The sequence below is a fragment of the Scomber japonicus genome, chromosome 23, assembly GCF_027409825.1.
Source record: "Scomber japonicus isolate fScoJap1 chromosome 23, fScoJap1.pri, whole genome shotgun sequence".
In the NCBI taxonomy this organism is placed as follows: domain Eukaryota; kingdom Metazoa; phylum Chordata; class Actinopteri; order Scombriformes; family Scombridae; genus Scomber; species Scomber japonicus.
This window is the reverse complement of record NC_070600.1, coordinates 19,324,576-19,342,557: the sequence shown is the minus strand read 5'-3', so window position 1 is coordinate 19,342,557 and position 17,982 is coordinate 19,324,576.

Below are 17,982 nucleotides of genomic sequence, written 5' to 3'. Positions count from 1 at the left end.
GGACGCAGCTTGGACCAACTTGTATTATATAAAATATCCCAGGGATTGTATTAGATTTCATGTATTATCTGCAATTGTTCTAACTTTGGGATGCTCACCAGTCTGTTTGTTCACAAGCTGAGGTTGAAAAGTTTATTAAATTTGAGTATTTGGTGATGTATTTTCAGTATCCCACCAAAGTATGATAGTATTAGTACCTGCACAAATGTTAAGGATTTGTCTCACAAACATTTTCCAAAGATTTCTAGAATTTTGTGAACAGAGGTTTCACATTTTCCAAAGGGGGTGAAGAAATTGTATTTGTTTTAAATAAATCAAAACTCATTTAAATTTCTGTTAGAGTTAAGTGAAATCATTTTCATACTTTAAATCATTATATATTTCAGGGTATTCAAACTTTATTTTCACTCTGTTTAGTCCACTTGTGCCTTTCCTCTTGAAACATGTTACAGTGTTACAAAAGGGGGCAGAAGTATTGAGTATGTTTAATGGTGTACTACTGTAGGTTGTGTTAAATGTCTGAAAAGCTTAAGTCTAACAGGTGCTGTGCAGCTGACTTTTCAGGAAGCTAATTTAGTCTCTAAAGCTCAGGACTTAGCAGTGCAGGCCTGAAGTGTTTTCAGCAGGAAAAGAAGCAACAGTTGACTAACAGGTGAAGACCAGCAGCAGGGTGTCTGATGCTAACAATAAGCTCAGTTATTCAGTGTACAGATAAAATGTTTTGTAGGGCAGTTTTTTAAGTCATTTCGACAATTTTATTTTATGCAAAACATTATCAAATTTATCAGAATTATAATCATAGACCACCATTTTCCCATTAATTGAATACATTGTAGTAATGAATTAGTCAAAGTGACATAAACTACTTGAGAAAGTGTAAAAGACTTTATTCAGTTGTCTGCACAATCATACAGTACAAATGATTAAAAAAAAAATGAAATCCACAGGCTATGAAAAAAAAAAATATTGACATTGCTTTGCTAAAAAATTCAAATAAATAAACTATTTTCATTCAAAGATTCAAGATTCTTTAGCAAATTATGCATCACTGGAGAAGCTGGTAAACACATTTGAAGATTTTGCTTGTTTAATAAAAGTAAAAGTACCAAGAAGTTCCCAGTTCACTCTGAGATCCCTACTACATCATCCATTTCTCTTTCCTGTCACTTTTGTGCTGTCAACTATCAAATAAAGACAAAAAACACCATCATCAAAAGTCTTACAACCACACTGCAATGATCTGAATTGCCCTCACTTTGAATTATTTGCCACAACATCCATCCCATCTCAAGTCAAATGAACGTCAAATGCACAGTAGTTACACTGTATGTCCACTAGATGGCACTAGAACACCGGTTTGTTGCATGCAGCGGTTAATACCCACTCTGCTGTAAAAAAAAAGAAAAAAGTACATTACATAACTAAGCATTTATATATGTAATACATATTTTGTTACTCATTAAATGATGCAGACAGATAAACTTTTAAACAGCAGTTATGAGTTTGTGTTTAATTTTAAAACTTCAAGGAAAGCTAACAAACAAAACATTTAAGTTATACACTCTCAATTTAATTATTGCCCAAGTATTTCTTGTCTTTGTGGATGCATGCGGGTTATCCCTGACAGACTTTTTCAATGCACAGCAGGGAAAACACACTCTTTACCGGCAGTTATTCAGTGAACTGCAATAAAAATATATGTCAGACCAAGGTACAGGGACATTCCTCTCCCCTGCGGCTCTTGATTGTCACCTAGGCTTGGACTGTCAATGCCTTACCGCTGTTCTTCTCTCATGGGCATGACAAGCCATTAAAAGCCCCCCAGACACGGCTGTATGCCAGCAGGTTACCATAGAGACTGGGAGAGGCCGTCTATGCTATCAGGTCTCTATCCCCCACCCACCCCCAACTCCATCTCTCTTCTAGCCGCAATACAACACCCTCTCGCACATACACCTTGCCACTTTAATCTAAAGGTGTGGTGTGGATTGTATTGACGATGCTGTAAAAAATGCCTGACTTGACAACATCGGGACATACCACTGCATCAATCTGCCACACAAAGAACACAATGTTTCCAAACTGTGGAGTAAATTGGGCAACAAGTGGTTGCTGGGTGGTGAATTTCCCTTCACTCTAGGCGGCTTTGTTGAACTATCACAGTGGATGTATATGATTTGAAAGGAAGCATGCAGTTCACAGTGATGCACAAGGAGTTGAAATGTGTCATATCAGAAAAGCTAAAAGTGTGTGTGGTTGTGTGTGTGTGTGTGTATGTGTGTGTGTATGTGTGTGTGTGCACCTGGAACAGCAGCTGCAGGGTCATCAGGGGGTCGTTGTGTGCTCATTAGTAGCCAGCCGAGACGAGAGGATAATGTAAGTGCTGCATGATTGACAGCTCCTAGGCCACATTTTCAACCCTGACTAGGAACTTATCTGGTTTGGTTTTACATATGATATTTGCATTTAAATTAGCTGTTCAGTGGTCTGTTGTGTTGCATTGTAGGGATGGTTTTTTTGGCATTTCTTCTTTCAGTACTGCCAAAATGTTGTTTTCCTTCTAACAAGTTTAGAGATCTGCCAACAGAGTGAGACCTCCAGCATATTTAACCATTTTACATCTAGATATCTGACACTGATAATGGTGTTTTTTGAAAAAAAAGATGTCATATCTGCTTGACTGCTGATTGAAATGGATAATTTTAACACACACACATTGCTTAAGGAGAAGATTGAAGTGCTGTCAACTGATGTTTTGATGTGATGATGTGATACTACTTATCAAAGATTCGGAGCAGACATCTCTTTCGTTTTCCTTTTTCGCCGTGAGTCCTTTTTCATCACAGGCAGGCTTCTAAAGATGCAAACATGCTGCATAATAGATCTTAAGATTACAATTCAGACAAAACAAAACAAATCAAAGAACTACTGCAGTCCATGGCTGAGCCGTGAACCTTGCTGCAGCGATAAATAGTCCTATAGTCCTAAATATCAACGCAAATAAACAAATATATAAGTGTCACAGGTGGACTGTGAATGTTATCTTTATAAACTAAGTATATCCACACCACTCACATATCTAAACATACCAGTATTCTCCATTATTGTATCTTACGGACTGTAAAAAATGTACTAGACTAACTTTCTTTCTGAACTTTCTGACAAAAAATGTCATTAAAAATCTTAGCAAGAAAGCAAATTTCCCAAATTGTTGAACGATTTCTTGAAAAAAAAAAGCTTTGACATTTTTAGAATAAGCTGGTTATATTAATAGAAAGCCATTTAAGAGGATTTGGTGCTTCCTCTATCAGAGGAACATGTCACTGTTTTTACTCTAAAAAGGTTGAAATTCATTATGGTGATTCTCACCCAATGGAGACAATAATGACAAAAATAGTTCATATAAATATCTGAGAATATGAACAGCAGCTGCTGAAGGCTATTGCTTGCATGTTAATGTGTCCAGGGAGGAACAATACAATACTGGCTTGGCTTGCTTCCTTGACTAAATTTCCCATATGTCTGTGTGCCTGAGCGTGTACTTCTCTCCACAGTATCTACCATAATGGCTGTCAGTCTGTGTGATGTAGTTGCTCATGGTTCCTATTATTTATTCACAATTTCCTTTAATGACAATTAAATTAGATTATGCCTGTTGGTAAGCACTGTGAGAGATAAAAACCCATTTCAGACTCACCCCCCTGCTTTGTGATATAACAGCAAACTCCTGTGTAGTTTTCTGTTTGATCTCATTATGGCTGCAAGTAATCTTTTAACATCCAGTGAAACCAAAGAGATATCAGCTTTTGTTTTTAATTTTAAAAAGTATTACATGTCACATTATTTCAGCTTTCATGTCATAAATACTTTCATTCAGACAGGCAGTGCTGTGTGCTTTTGAGTTTATTCACTGGTTATTATTGAGTGGATGAGTCTGTTTTTCTGGATGGAAACTAAGACATGGAAATTCTCCAAGGAATGAAGGTATTATGTGTTCACAACATATAGTAATCCAGAAAAAACAATTTATGGATTTATGGATCTGGTGGAAATAACCTCTGTATTATTAAGGCACATATTGTACTTTTTACTCCCCTACAGTTGTCTGACAGCTGTAGTCATTAGTGGCTTTGCAGAATAGGATTTTACAGTAAAAAAAACATTGAGCTTATATAATACAATGTATTGTATAAGATTAAACTAACACTGCAACTGTAGGTGTTTCACTATCCTGTAATCTATTAATTATACGCTTCTTTAAAAGAGCAGTGAAAAATGTCTCCACTCAGAAAAGCATTTTTCTTCTTGCTCCTACAGGTGGATGTTGGATGTTTGAGCTTCACTGTGCAGAATGATGTACGTGCAGATTTTGATAGTAGAAGGCTGTTTTCTCATTTATCTGCTGAAAGTGGATAGTTTCTCTGAGCTCATTGAAAATCACATTTTAGGGGGGCGGGCCTACGAGCATGATTAGTCACATCACAATTTTAAAGCCAGTCTTGCTCTGTTAGTTCACTTATAAAAGTGTTATGTGGAAACTCGAAGCATTCAGTGCACATACACTGAGAATGGAAGTAGGAGACATTTTTTGTCCAGCATTTACAGCTGAAGTTAAGATATATTGCATATTAATAGTCTAGAGTCTAGATTTTAATGAGGGAGAAGAAGTCAAAGCCACAGACCACAGTGTTGTATTTTTATATGTTGTAATATGTCTAGAGGGGATCTTTAAGTATCTTTTACTGGTATATTTTTATACTTTGACTTTCTGTAAGATTTTAAATTTCACTCACAGACCTGTATACTTCTTCCATCACTAGGTGGTCTTAGATTGGACCATTAATCACTTCAGGCAACTGAAGCCATTAATATAGTACCCCTTATTAATTAGACAGAGCATTGGGTACTCAAGTAATGACCCTAAATGGACCTAAAAGGGGATTCTTGAGGAGAGAATTCACAGGTTAATTAAAAACAATAAAACTCAGAATTTCTGTTTAATGGATACTTTAATATCTATATTTGGAGTTCTCTCTGATAGGGGATTTGTATTTTTCCTTATGGCAAGCAGCCTTTTGTGTTGTCATATTATAATCCCATGCATGCACACACAATGGCAGCAGGGAAACCAGCAGAGAGCAATGCTCCAGCTCCAGCTCTCAAGATGCCTTTAGACTGTGGATAAATTAGCCTGCCCTAGAGACAGTGCCGTTTGGGCTTATCACCAGCCTCCTCCAAATTGAGGTGGGAGTTGGTAGCGGCCAGAGGTATAAAGGAGATTTAGCCTATCCGACAGGGCATTAATCTCTGCACCTCTTCAGCATCCTCCAAGTTTTCAAGCCCCGATCCCTCTTGCCATATAAAGATTTGATGTTGCCGTGCATCCCATCAGCAGCATATTTCCACCCTCCAAGAGTGAGTTCATAAATACATAGCTTTACTGTCTGTCTGTGCTGGAATGTAGCTATCAGTCTTGTATTTGTCTAGTTGAGAATAGTAACAGTGGAGCTTTAATTGCTGCCAACCCTCTTTAACTGGAGGTTCAGCTTTCAAGTTAATCTAAAGATCGTCTCTGTGCTCTTTTCACTGCTCTGCTGCGGATCATGCTTAATTAAAAATATGCATACATCTGTTTTTATGACAAATTCATATGAGTACTGTACTGTATGTCTCTGAAGAGTACACTGTTTTTTTATCATTAATGCCTTACAAGCTTCACCTCTTACCTTGACAATCAGATCATACAGTACTAAACTAAAACTTTCCTCTCAATTAAAAGATTCACCTTGTTTATCGAGCAATTTTGACTAATATAAAACATCTGGCTTTGCATAGCACCTGTTGCTCCACTGCTTTTTGGCAACATCTCTCTGTTCTGCAGTGATTTAGTGAAAATCTCATTAAACCATGTCTTCATTTTCACGTCTACATTAAAAACATTCAGCATTCACAGGAAATAATATCCCTGGTAGCTCCTTCTTACACAGTGTAAAGTGTTACTTTTAACTGTCCACTTTAAACCAGCCTTATTGCTCGAGACCCTTAAATATGAAGCACTGTCTCTTTATAACCGACTACTAGTCATAGGTCGCTGTGAGGTATATTTCTCATGACAATCCTATGACAGTGAGTCAGTAAAGATTAAAAGGTTACGTCTTATGACTAGTATGAATTAGTATGAGATGACAACTATATGGAAGAATAAGTAATAATACTAAGACACAACTGTTATAAAACACTCGTTATAAATTAGTAACAAAAATGATGATCTTTAGATAAATAAATTAGGGAGATTAATGATCACATGAATAGTAATGATGACTGTGCAAAACTTTCGGAAAAGGTCAGAAAATAATGCCACCACAGAATGAGATTAATGTTGAAACATATTGGAGGCTGTAATTGACGTAATAGCAGATAACAAAATAACTGTTGACATGTTGCAACACATTGAATTCAGTGTTGACGCCGGTGTGACAGTATAAGAATAAGCTTCATAGGAGGAGTTGAGATGGAATATAAGAGCATGCTCTATGATCTGTACTTCAGTCTCTGTTTACTTGTGCAGTGAATCTTTTATTGTATTAAACTCTGTCTGACTCAACCTCTTTTAGACTTTTTGAAGTTCCTTTTTTAATATTTGAACATATTTGTTGGATGGAAGTCCTGAAGTTTCGACTGGCCTTGCTGAAGGTTTTCTCCACAGTATAAGTTGTGAGCAGTTCAATGTGAGAGAGTTTTAGTGTTTGAGTCTTTGGTGTGGGTCTGAAAGGATTCAACTACAGTATTTCACAAGAGAGAAGCAAAGATTGGAGACAAGTCTAAAGTAGGGTTATTATGAGTTTGAAAATTTCATTAGGTTTTATTTTTATTTAGTTTTAAAGTTTTAAAAAATGTTTTATTTCAGTTTAGTTTTAGTTAGTTTTACAAGTGATGAAATAGTTTTAGTTGAGTTTTTATTTAGTTTTCCAGGTTTTAGTTTTTATTATTTTTATTTCAGTTAACTAAATTATTCACTGCTAGTTTTAGTTTTAGTAAACTAAACTGGAATTTGTGTGTCACAATTTAGTCTTTTCTTATACTTGGAAGGACCTACAATTTCCCAAAACCGTTGTCATTAGTACCTTTCTAATCCCCTGACTTTTCAAAAATACTCTTCTTAAAAAGCGAAATGTTTCCTATTCCTGGAAACATTTCCTGTAGCTATCTTTTGTCACTGTGTCCAGAGTCTTCTGTATTTCCTCCTGGATTTCTTCGACAATGGCAAATCTTCTTCCTGTCAGTCCCAATTTTAGTTTCACCAAGCCGTCGGCATACTCCTGTGCTACGTTCGGAGATTATCTCTCATATTCAGTGATCACAGCAGCATTATACAAACCTGAAAAAGAGCAGTTACAAGCGGAATTTCATTATTCGTGTTACATCAAACCAAGGCGTGGGTCAGACTGCTTTATTCCACTACAGTTTCATCATGTCAAAAGTTGGTGAAGCAGTTTCACTTTAACTGCACTCAAACACATTTATATGCATCTCAAACCCAAGGCTAGATATGCTATAGAGATGGTTGTACCATTTTCACCAAAGAAAATTGATGCTCTTAGATGATATTCCTGTTTGTGTCCAATAACAACTGTCTTTCACACTTTCTCTTTAATGTGTGGGAAATGCAGATGTATTAGACTGTAAGATGCACTCATGTAAAATACATAGAGCCAGTGAGTGAGTCATTTTGAGTGTGTGTATTTGTGTGTATGTGTGTGTGTGTCGTTCTTGCGTGACAGGGAATAACCTATAAATATAAAGCCCTGCCGTTATCTAACAGCTTCCTAGCGGTGGCGCCCAGGCGCCTACAAACGCTTTGTAAGGACACAGGTCAAAACTATGACTCACCATCTGAGTGTAGGAGCTCTGGCCATTCATTCATGCAAAAGCAGCTCAAATACAATGATGACATCAAACATCTGCTTGCTGCTAGAATCACAGGCTTCAGACTGAGACGCTGGCTAGGAAATATTGTGTTGTTTATGTTTTTTGTTGTCTCAAAGAGCTCAAAGAATGACTGTGTGTCAAACTCAACACTATGCTAGAGTTTTCATAGAGCTGTAGAATAGTGTTAACAATGTCTAAATGTTTAGGTCTATGAAATGACAAAAAGCTCTTTTGCCTTGATGCCAAATAGTGACTTTAGTCAAACAACTCAAAGTAATAATACTGTACAAAAGTTTGAAGAGTTTTGGTCCAGTTGTAGAGGTGATATGGCTCCAATTTGGGATCTGGAGTGCTTTAATGTTGATTTCCAGCTCCAGTGATTATTCAATTAGGGCTATAACTATTTACTATTTTCTCATTTAATCGATTCATTGTTTGATCTTTAAAATGTCCAGAAAATGGTGAAAAATTGCCATTACAATGTCCTAGTCAGAGGTCATGTTTTCAGATGTGTCATTTTATCTGAACAACAGTCTAAAACTAATAGATATTCAGCTGACCATCATGTATAACAAAGAAACATTTGAGAATTTGGAAACAGCAGATCTTTTCCATTTTTGCTTTAAAAAAATAAAACATTTCATCAATTGTACAATTATTAGATGGATTGCCATGAAGTTTGGTACAGAATATTGTGACTGTAACTACATGGATTGGCACAAAATCTGGCACAGACATTCATTCCCAGATGCTGTATTGTAAAACCTTTGCTGGTCCTCTGACTTCCTCATTTAGTGCTATTATCAGGTCGAAATTTCCATTTGCCCAATACTTAAATGTTCAATATGTTTTAACGTTAATGAGGTCATTATGAACCTTAAAAACTCTAACTTTTGTCCATTGTACAAAGTAGTTTTCTTAACAGTATTATTATTACCTCAAAGAGCTTCCAGCATTGGATTGTACGCTCTTGTTTATATTCAAATAATGTCTGTTACCAGTGGCTGTGTCTAAAGTGTCTTGTGAGCCTACCTCTGATTAAGCATGAAGAATAAAATGAAGATGTATTCATTGTTTGTGCTTAAGTGAAAGAGATCTGATGCCTCTATCTGTATTCATGTGGTCTGCTGACAAATGCTTCCCTGTACAGCGTGGCCCACCTGTTTCATTTGGACATTGGATGTGTCACTGGTTATGAATGGCTGTACTGCTGGATGAGCCATACCTGTGACGGAATGAGCAGCATCTGATGAAAGGCTGCATTTAGATTCAGGCTCACGTCCTCCGCGGTGTCCTCTCCATCTCTCTGGTGATTCATGCCGACTCCTCCACCTCTGCTCACCATGTAAATCAGAAGAGCAGCTGGAGTGGCCTGATCACACAGAACCTTATCCTCCCAACCTGTTATTACCACCTCTTCCCGACACTGTGACGGTACTGATGACAATACCGCTTCTCACACCTGGTGGAGAGACAGTGAAACCTCTTGTTTCCCCGTCTCAGCGGTGCTTACAGTGTCTTACAATCATCCTCAGATCAATTTTAAAACCGGAATTAATGCAAGTCTGAGTCGGGAGGTATCAGAAGCGAACAGCAACAGTGACGATTTCTCAGAGGAGAAATTCCTTTGAAGGCCTCATAAAAGCTTGAGTCTTTATCTGAGCTCACTATGATTATTTTTCTTATTACAGAGTAAAAACATTTTTGTGGTGAAATAAAGATATTTTTGTATTATGGGGGAAATGCATCTCGACATTTCAAAAAACATTCTTAAAAATGAAAGCATGCTAAGTCTGAAAAAAGAAACTGCCCACTAGCACCTCATGTCAAATCCTGTTTGTTTAATCCAAAAACTGGCACTTCTCTCCCCAACCGAAAACACACATCTTGTTGTTTTTGCACTCCAACTTCAGTACGGATTAAATAAACAGGGTATAAATGCAGGTTAATGAAAATAAGTGCTCTGTGTGATTGGCTACACTGACATTTAAAGGCATGACGAACAGCTACCCTGATTGCTACAATTAAAACATTCACACTTCAAGGTTCAAAAGTTTCACTTCTAAATATGAATCATGGTTATTCATGAGTTGGAGGTTTCTGTCAAGACACATCAATTGAAGGAACAAGAGTAATGAGAGAGGATTCCTGTGCTCTTACCCATGGGGTAAAACATCTATTTATAGCTGCTTACATCAATACGTTTCCCCTCCATGTCGCCTCTGTCTAATGCTTCATAAAGCAAGCTTCGCAACCTTTCATCTCCTCTCTGTTTGTGATGGTGAGCAGCGATACTTGACGCTTTGCAGCTTCAGACGCTCTCTATTTTGTTGTCTTGGTATTTTAAATGGTTGAGCATGTTATCCTGAAAATACATCGACTTTAAACAGGATACTTAGTGCATGTTTTATTCTTAAAATTACAAGAAAGAAAGAAAATTGAACTTAAGACAAATTTGCAACCAGAATGAATTTTCGTAAACAAGAAAAGCATTGACCCGGCAATCACAACTATGGACCTTTCACATATCAACTGCTCAGCCTCTGCATCAGTCAATGAACTAGTGAAGCTCTACAATACATCTCTGACCAGTGTCTTTGATCTTATTGCTGCTGTGAAGACGTGTGAGGTCAATTTTTCATGACCTGCAGAAAATAGAAACAGCTGGGTCTATTATGAAACAATGCTTCAGACGCTCTGGACTCACTGTCCATAAACTGGACGTTAAAGGACATACTCAAAGCTCATTAAAGATACTTGGATGCAGTTCTACTCCAACCTAATTAATAATAATCCTGGCAAACCTAAGCCCGTTTTTTAACCATAAATCATCTCCTGAGACAGCAATCATCTTCCCCAATTGAGGCTACAAAAGAGCAATATAACAGCCCTATTGACTTTTTCTGAGCCAAGGTCAACACCAATCCGCTCTCTGATGTCCAGCTCTTCCTCTCTTCCTCCTCCTGTCATCGACCCTCTGCCTGGGAGCTCGCTGTCTCTACTCCATTTGCCATTTTACTAGCAGCAGGCAGAGCCATATTGAGGAGACCTTCAGGAAGATGAAACCCTGTACTTGTGCTCTGGACCCCATTCTCACATAAATATCTGCTCATATCATACATCCCCATTCTCACTCCCTGATCACCCGAACAGTCAACCACTACCTGTAAATTGGTAGAGTTCAATCTGCTCTCATGGATGCAGTCATTTGCCCCCTCCTCAAGAAGCTTACCTTAGACCCAGAAGTTCTTGCCAGACACAAACCTATCTCCAAGTTCCCAGAAGCACTTTGAACACAACAACCTATTTGAACAAATTCCATTTTTAAGTATGTCTGATGATGACCCAGCTGTACATCAAAACTGCCCCAGGCCCTTCTATAGCCATGTCATCCTTCAGCACCTGTATTAAGGCAATAAAGGCCTAGATGAGCACACATTTCCTCTTGTTAAACTGCAACAAAACTGAATAATAACCAATATCTCATCTCACCTTTTAATGGCCAAGTCCTTCATATAAGACATATATGCAAAACCTATTTCTACCATCTCAAAAACATCTCTAAATGTAATCTCTCTCTAAACCTGTCCGATGCAGATAAACTTGTCCATGCCTTCATATCCTCAAGCTTGAACTAATGCAATGCGCTCTTCACAGGGATCCCTGGCAGGAGCATACAGAAGCTCCACTGCACTCAGAACAGCACTGCCAGCATCCTTTTATAAGAGGGCGAAAACACAAACATATCACATCAATTCTGTTTTCTTTACACTGGCTCCCAGTCTCCTTCAGGATTAACTACAAAGTCCTGCTACTCTCATACAAATCCATCAATGGTAATGCGCCTCCTTATCTACAGAAACTGATCACACCACAAGCCTCAGATCTGCCAGCAGTTTGCTTCTCCAGGCCCCAGCACTAAGCTCCACACCACGGGGGATTGAGCCTTCTGCTCTGCTACTTGTGAAACAGCGTTCCTAACCATCTGACAGCAGCACAGACCCTAGACTCTTTTCCGAAAAGCCTAAAAAACGTAACATTCAGGAAGACATAACTATTTTCTTCATGTTGTGTGTTTGAGTTTCACTGTGAATTAAAAATTTGGTACAAATTATATGCACAGATACTTAAACACCTGATGAGATCAAATAAAATCAAATAGCAGTTTCTGTCTTTGATCCCTCTATTAAATACCCTCTAGGCAGAACCTTGCCTCTCAACTCGTATGCATTATTCACCGTCCATACTAAGACAGGAGAGGACTGTTAATGTCACAGCAGAGTAACGATAAGACGAGCTCCTGATACTTTGCCAGAAAGAGAAATCATTAAACAACTACAAGGCTACAGTACGTCTGACTCTGAGCAGATGTTCCAGGGAGGTGCTGGGGATTTACATTCACTCCATGAAGATGACTTATCAAGATAGTGCTACTGAATCTGTCAACGGCATTCAATTGAAAATCAGCTTGGGTCTGTGCAAATGTATTTGTGCTTTTCATGCCTGCGATGGGAACCATTTGTATTGTGTCTAGTACTACAATCATATAAATTAGCTGGAAGTCTTTCACACCATGAATTAGATATTTGAATTGTGTAATCCAGCTCTGACCAGATGCACTCTACGCATAGCCACGTGCCAGAGAGCAATGAATTTCTTTAATGGAGACACCGAAGGCCATAAAAACAACCGTTAGCCTGTAATGGGTGGTGGCATTACATAACTGTCTGTCCATTTACCCCTTTAACTGTAATTGTTCTTAGAATAGAACTAGCCCTCGCTACCTCACCATTAATGGGTTGACCTTTGACCCTCTGTATCCAATGTGCCATGGAAAATCAAACTATAATAAAGCAGACCTGTCTGAGCACACACATATCTTAAGCTGTGAAATGTCAGTGTCTGGTAAATGAGGTAAATACAAGTATCCATAATACCAGTCAGATTTTATATAATATGATTTGGTCTTAATTGGTATTTAAGATTAGGACTTGATTGAATATTTTTGATTAAACAAGCAGGAGAAAATTAAGTTTGATCAAATTGGTATCACTGAGGGTCTTTCATAAGCTGATGATGTTTGAATAGTCTTTATTCAAAACAAGATATCCCTCCAAAGAGTAAAGTTTGAAAGTAGCCTAAGTCTTTATTTAATACCCGTGTTGACAATTTGAAACTGGGATGGATCATTTCCCCCAAATAATGACTAATCCTGCAGGTGCATTGTTGACAGTAGACACGAGACCAGTCCAATCTCCTCCTAAATCTTCATAGAGCAGTGGTGTTAAATACCCAGCACAAATAAGCTTTCAGGAAATGACAAAGCTTTAATTACATGCATCACCACGTGGAGCTATTAGCCTTTGCTAAAGATACAACTCCACTCTAAATATGGGTTTTAGTGTTCAGAGAGTGGGAAGCTTTCATTGCCAGGGAAACTAATGCAACATCCCCCTTTTGTCTGTGTCTGCCTAATATTGTGGATCAAAAGGAAGTTGTGCTCCATGTCACGGTGCACGAAAGATCAAAATGTTCTCTACATGTTTCACCATCAAACGAAGATGCAGGATGAGAAAGAGGCAACCATCTTTCTATCAAGCTTTATTATTTCATCTTAAAGGTCTTAAAAGCATTCACAAACTCAGGGCCATGTATTACTCAGTGGAGTGGTGATCTAACATGTATTATCTGCTTTAGTTAAAGTGTCAGTCGTGATTGAATGAGCAAGCATCTTTCCAAGCAAGGCAGATGAGGACTATAAAAATCAGATTTAATAATGTCTTTAAAATGAAACAGTGCTTTGTATGTGGAGAAATCAGACACGAAATGTTACTGAATTTCATGCAACTCATCACTCTGAAGTGCTAGTTATTCCTATTATTACCTTGATAGCAAGTTGAGAGACCACTTACAGAAGCCTGCATCACACAACATTAGAAGAGGAAAGCAGCACAAAGAACAACTTGTTACAGTATGTTAGAGTATTAAAGTGATTGAACTGAAGACTTATAGCCAATATACAGTATATGAGACAAATGTCAAAAGAACAGCAAAGGCACCCATTATTAATGTATGAGTGGGTGTAAAGAGACTTTTGCTTTAATTGCTATGTTTTGATCAATGGAAGGTTCTTGTAATCCAATTCACTAAAAATGAACAATGCAGCAAAAATACAGATATTAACTTTAACTACCTAACAACATGCACTGAGTTGTTTTGACACAAAAATAATTACATCACTTTAGAAACCATTACCATTTCAAAATGATCACTTATGTTATTTGTCTCCAGACCTTCCTCTTGTCCCTGTATGTTGTTTGAATAAGCACGAATTGCTCAGGTTGTGCAGCCTAAAGAAAACCAATAGCATCATTTCATTCACTTTCAGTGCAATCATACTGCCTCTAATATGAGCTTAAGGTCATGTTCAAATCAATAACAGCACTCTGGTATAATGAAAATACAGCAGAAAGTCACACATCCATGAGTTTGAAACCTTGTTAGACACTAAAACACTGCACAGTGGTTCATAATACAAATACAGCATTTTCTATGGAGAGTTATAATCACAATCATTTCCTTCTTTGTCTCTACCAGATTTGTAAACAATTTGTTGCAGGATGAACTTTTGAATTGCATTAGGACATGAAATTCATCCTTTTTGTCATATAACCCTGCATCTTTTTGTTTAGTTATTTATGCATGGCAATCTCATTGAAATGAATGAGGGGCATTTGAGATGAACCACTGCTTATGTGTGTTTCAACACCAGAGTCAAGGTACACTACACACCCAAATCTGCTGATCCAGGGAGCAGAAGTGATGAAATTGTAGCCGCTCTAATGAATTGACACGTCTACCCACAGTGATGCTGATCATTGCATCAGGGTACACCAATGTTCTGTTTTCCTGTGCAGAAAAGCAACTTTTAACACATTTGTTTCTGGGATTAGCACTGACAACAGTACCATGACTACTTCTGCCTATATGGCTGTCTGGTGTAAATCTAAAGGGATCCTTACAAACAATAGATGTAAAAAGTGAAGGTTCAGTCTACATGTTTTCAGTCTATTAGCTTTGGTTTATCACTGCTTCAAAGTAATGATTTTGCATGTGTTTGAGTTGTAGAAGCTAAAAATGCCTGGGAAAAAAAGAACTAAACAATGCTGCAGAACTTCCATGAAAGTAAGACCCATGTGTTAAATTGTGGTTGTTGAATGCTCACAAATACCCCTTTTCCACCACCAAAGCTCCAGCCCCGAGCCTCAGAATAGTGCCAGAGCAAGCATCAACTCTTTGCTGGTCTAAATCAAGAACCAATTACGTCAGCGGACTGGGGGCGGGGCTAACGTTTATTAGCAGACTAGCGGGGTTAACATTCAGTAGCTGATTAGCGTGGCATTTACAGAGGGTTAAAGATTTGTTGATTAAAAGTACTATTTTTATCTCTTTTTTTTGCCAGAGCTTTCGTCGTCTTCTTCTTTTTCTTCTTCGTTTCCGGCAGGCTAGATGCTTTGCGCCATGTTGCTGCCTCTCACTGGTGAATCATAGAAGTGATTCAAAGGTGCACGCTGGCTACGTTATACAGTCACGCAATCGTGTGGCTCCTTGCTGGTGGAAAAGCAACAGGTTCATAAGAGGTGCTTGGATTAGCACCAACTGAGCACTGGCTCTAGCACTAGCTCCGAACCAGCACTGGCTCCAGCTCGGTGGGAAAGGGGTAAAAGTAATATTCACTTTATTTTGCAAAAAACAACTAAAATGTAAATTCTAGTACACTGTATATATTCATTTAACTTGGTATATGGACACAACTTCCAGCTTTTATGCAAGAAGATGATACAAACCCTCTGTGACAAACCTCATCAAGTTAGAGAAGCTAAATAAAATAAGCTAAAATAATAATTCTGCCTTCCCAAATAACAACAAGAGACAAGCTGTAATTCTTCATTTTTTATTTATTTTGTTAAAATACATATGAAACAGATACAATAAATTATATTCCAAATGTTTACTTTTAAATTGTTACAAAAGTTATCACAAACTGTACACATCATCATGACAGTAGTTGCAGTTGTTCTTGCTCAATACAGTTTCAACCAATATGCAAACGATTACAGCTCAAAGCTCTAAACTCCTAAACATGGAACAACTTTGATAAGGTAGAGTTGGCTTCACTGGGTTTTTACCAGTTTGACTAAATTGTTCACAACAATAAAGAACGTGTATAACTCTCACTCTATTACAAGTCTGAGCTGTTCAAATTATCACCAAACAATAGAAATACATTTTGATGTCTCTATCTCCATAAATTTACGACAACTTCTTGAATTTCACTTTTAAATGTACAAACAGTGTCATACACAATTATACTGTATATATATATACAAATGTAAACCCAAAGTTTTGAAAATTGAAATACTCTAACATGTTAATTACTTACATTTTCCCTTAGTAAGTCTGTTTTTAAAGTGGTGACGGGCATGCTACAAGTAAAAATATTTCTTTTAAATATTAATGGCAGCGCAGAGGGAAAAGCATCATTATATGCATGTGCAAGTTAGATAACAGTACATAGCCGTTTTTCTATTTGCTATGTTGGTTTCTTATTAGTGTCTTATTACTGACATAAGGAAAAGCTGAGTCAACGTTCTGTGTTAGACGCATTGGACTTAATTTCATATGGCTTTATGTCAAAATATACATAAGTTGTTTTTTATTTTTGTTTGTGTAAATTATAAATTCCTGTAATCGTAACTGGACAGGAAACGTGGATGTACAGTAAAGTTTGGCTTTTTTCTTCTAATTTCTTTCTTTTTTATTTGGTGGTTTTTGATTATGATTTTTATTACAATAATGTTTTTGATGTTATTTGGCCAGTTGATCGTTTGCTAACCCCCACCTCCCTTAGATACTGTTGCTATACCTGTCAATCTTTCCGTTGTCACACCACACATATGAAGGTAAAATGATAACGGTGGCAGATGTGCTGCTTGAAATTTATTGTAATTCTCTTATAAGAGTCCAGTGGATAACAAAGGCCACAGAAGTAATGTGAGGGGTGTGTGTGTGTGTGTGTGTGTGTGTGTACGTTTGTCCTAGGCTACTTTCAGGGACCAATGTCAGACCAGTTCATTGGGGACCACATGTCCAATTGGGGACAATGTTCCAAGATGGGGAAAAACATTTTTTTTTTTGGTCAGTGGTTAAGATTTAGAGTTCGGTAAAGTTTAGGGTAAATTTCAGGTTCAGGCAGTTAGTGGTTATGTCATGTCTCAGGGAAATTAATGTCTATGTGAAAGTGTCCCAGGACAACCATGTGTTATGTTTGCAGAGGCAGTATGAGAGGTGTATGTGTTTCGTCTAAGATGAATTAATTCTATTTGTTATTTGTTTGTTGGTATGAAATTGTAAGCAAAACCTAACGGTGGAAAACATGACAGTAAATAAATATAATTATAGTAATTTTATATATAGTAATTCTAAAACCAATGTGTCCTTCATTTTAGACAAAATGTCTCATTTCTAGCCATCGAGAGGCAGTTCTGTTGGATGAAATGATAACTTTTGGTTAACGTTAACTTCACAAGTTGGCTAAAAACTCCATCCCCAGCTCAGTTTTTAATGTTTTAAGATGACTTATTTTAAAATGTGAACCCTGTAAAGGGATCTTAAATATGCACTTGATGGTTACATCCAATATATAAAGACTGAGGCTGAAGAAACAGGTTGAACTATGTAGGAGACACGGTATTGTTCTTATATTACAGTTTAGACCTAGTTAGTTAGTCCTGGTATACGTAGATGAAGAAAAATCTAAGATCCAACTATTATATTCTAATATAAAAACACTGTTCAGCTGCTTTGCTCACATACTTGGAAAATCAAGTAAGAGGTCTGATTCATACGTTATTGTTTTTTCGAACAGCATGTTTCCGTTCAAGCATATGAGAAAAGGCTTTGAGGATGGGGGCTAACCAGTGTTTTTCATAAACTTAAAACTACTCTGCAATCTAGTAGGCTGGTCAAGGGTTGCTGGAGTGTAAACATCCC